Source organism: Elephantulus edwardii, unplaced genomic scaffold (assembly GCF_000299155.1).
Source record: "Elephantulus edwardii isolate Elephantulus edwardi_28Jun2011 unplaced genomic scaffold, EleEdw1.0 scaffold00478, whole genome shotgun sequence".
Lineage (NCBI taxonomy): Eukaryota > Metazoa > Chordata > Mammalia > Macroscelidea > Macroscelididae > Elephantulus > Elephantulus edwardii.
The window spans coordinates 586,732-590,148 of NW_006400228.1; positions in this window are offsets into that span (position 1 = coordinate 586,732).

The following is a 3,417-nucleotide window of genomic DNA, read 5'->3' on the forward strand; positions in this document are numbered from 1 at the left end:
TTGGGTGGCAGTTATGGTTTCTTTACGGTATATTCCAAGTAGTGGAATTGCTGGGCCAAATGGTATTTCTATTTGCAACTTTTTGCAAAAGTACCATACCACCTTCCACAGTGGTTGCACCATTTTACAATCCTACCAGAGGTGAATGAGGGTTCCACTTTCTCCACAACCTCGCCTGTATCTGATGTTTGCTGCTCTGTTAAATTTTGCTATTCTTACTGGTGTGAGATGATATCTCATAGTTGTTTTGAACCTCCAGCAGTTTTCTAAGGCTACAAATACTCTTTCTTTTTTTAAAAAAAACTTTCTTTTTTTAAATTTTACATTTGGTTCATGTACCAAGTTCATATACATCACATTTCACGCTATCCTTCATTCATTTCATGCAATCATTGTCACTCATTATGGATTATACAATCAGTCACTTCAGAAGAAAATGCAGAGTTTGCTAGAGGAAAGTAGATGCTGTTCTGTTCCTACTGTTGATGACCCTCTGTGTGTCAGAGTGGAATGCTGCCTCCCAGGTTTAATGACCTTCCACAAGGTTTATAGTGGTTAGACTAATGGGATAGGTGTGTCGGAGACAATAAAATGGGCACAGTAAAAAGGGGATAGAGCAGGTTTTAGGGCTGTTGTACACAGGATCCCCGTGAGTCACAGGTGACTCAACGGCACATAACAACAACGGTCCTCCACAGACAGTCAGCAGACCTTTGTTCTGTCGTGCTGGTGGGTTGGCGCTGAACACTTAAACCACTTGGGCTGCTTGTAGAGAAGTGTAGACGCACAAGTGGGTGAATCAAGTGGAGCACGGACACAGTGGGGACGGGGAAGGAGCTGGGAAAGCTGCGGTCATCTGTCTGTCCGGGGCAGGCAACTGCTCTAAGCTTGACAGCTGTTGCTGGTGGAAGTTTGGACCAAGCATCTTAGAGTCCCTGACATTTTTCTTGACTTTAAAAAAAAATTAATTATAATGAAAGTTTACAGAGACTTAGGGTTTCCAGTCAGTCATTGTTGCACTTTTCTCCCTACTTAACTCCCCACCAATTCACTCTTCTTGAAAAGAAAGAAAAACTCTTTCATTGTTATACAATTCCTCCCCTCAAGTCCACTCCATTATGCAACCTTCACTCTGGACGTCTGTAATGACAAGAATACCCATTCATATGTCCCTTTTAAACAGTTCTCACCCTCATCTGTTTCAATGCAATATGTATCGTTCCTCCCCTCCTTTTCTGGCTTCCCCCAACCCCAATGTCAGTCCTGTTTTACAACAGTGGCACCATGCAGTAGCTGTCCCTTTGTGACTGAGATACTTCACTCAGCATAATGTCCTCCAGGGTCACCCATTTTGTGTAGTATTTAATGAGTTCCTTGTTTTTCAATGCAGTGTAGTATTCCATTGTGTGACTATACCACAGCTTCTCTATCTATCTGTTTGTTGATGGGCACTTGGGTTGTTTCCAGCTCTTTGCTATTGTGAACAAAGCCACAATAAACATGGGTGTGCATGTATCCGCTTGGGTGGCAGTTATGGTTTCTTTAGGGTGAGGAATTGCTGGGTCAAATGGTATCTCTATTTGCAGCTTTTTGAGAAAGCACGGTACAGGCTTCCACAGTGGTTGCACCATTTTACATTCCCACCAACAGTGAATAAGGGTTCCAGTTTCTCCACAACCTCTCCAGCATTTGTAGTTTGCTGTTGGTTTAAATTTTGCTATTCTTACTGGGGTGAGATGATATCTCTTAGTTGTTTTGATTTGCATCTCTCTTAGAGCTAGGGATCGTGAACCTTTCTTCATGTGCTTGCTTACTGTCTGAATGTCTTCTTTGATGAAGTGTCTCTTCATATCCTGTGCCCATTTTTAAATTGGGTTATTTAACTTTATCTTGTTGTGGTGATTCCCTGATATATTTTAAGAGAAGTGGGATTGCAGTTTCCCCCCTTAGACTGTGATAACGCTCGAAGGCCAGATGGAGTAGGTTTGTTGTTAGCTACCCATCATGGCCGCAGGTTCTGAGAACAGGACATCTCAACACGCAGGGTGTGGGAAGCCAGTACTAAATACTTGTAGTAAACTGAATGCTTTCTCAGGATGTGGGGGAGGCGTGGTTCAAGCTGGAGTTCACCCTGAGGCACTAAGGCAATTCTTAGGGGTTTACCAGATTCTTGAATTGCATTTGCTGACCCCTCCGTCCTGAGTCTGCTGGAAGGTCTTCAATAGAAAGAGCTTGGCTTCATTTGCATTGAACTCTCTTTGTGATTTACTTCCTGATACTCTTCAATACAGATGAAGGAAGCTGGAATAGAGGTCTTCAGTCCAGAACTGCTGGCCCCCTGTTTTTCATGTTCTCTGTTCTATCTCATTCCTGGCTGTTTGTCTCATTATTAATAATTATAAAAATACTTTACCCTCAGTCTGAAACAGCAGGAAATTGGTCCTGCCACACAATTTCCAGAAAGTTCTTGGAAAAGCCATTAAAGTCAGTATTCTTTTTTCCCCTACTAGTTTATTTACAAAATTCAAACACAAATTTGTACAAATTCTTTCCATTTCCCTCACCCTCCCACCCATCAAATTGTACAACCTAATGATAATTCCCCCTTCCCCCTGCACGTCCACATCCCTCTGCTTCCAGCCTCTCCCACCCCTCCTGGGTCCTTAGACTCATTCTACAATAACGGTTTTATGCAATATTTATCCTTATGGGACTGAGTTAGTTCACTCAGCATAATGCTCTCCAGTCCCTCCCAAGTTAGGTCATAATTTACAAATTTATTGCTCCTGCATGCTGCATAGTATTCCATTGTGTGAATGTACTATAATTTCTAAATCCGTTCGTTTGTGGTTGAACATTTGGGCTGTTTCCATGTTCTTGCGATGGTGAATAATGCTCCTGTGAACACTGGTGTACAAATCTCAGTTTGTGCCTCAGTTCTAATATTCTCAGGATATATGCCAAGTAGTGGAATAGCTGGGTCATATGGAATTTCTGTGTTCAGCTTTTTGAGAAAGTGCCAAACTGCCTTCCAGAATGGTTGTACCATTTTACAGTCCCACCAACAATGGGTAAGAGTTCCTTTCTCGGGGCCACTCCGACCCCAGCGGCTCCCTTCGAGCACTAGGCTTCTGTCCAGGCTTCCTGGGTGATTGGCTGGGCTGCTCTTGCTGGTTCAAGCCCGAGGTGGGGCGTCTCAGGGACGCTGGCTGGAGGCGAGGGCCAGGCCTGAGCAGAGCATGTTATCCGGGTTAAGAGTCGTTTTCAGGCCTTGCATGCTGATATGTCACCATATGCACAGAAAAGAGAAGGGCAAACCTCTGATGTTGAATCCAAGAATGAAGAAGGGAATGGCATTTGCATTACAGGAGGGAGAAAGGCTTGGCCTTCAAGGACTATTACCTCCTAAAATAGAGA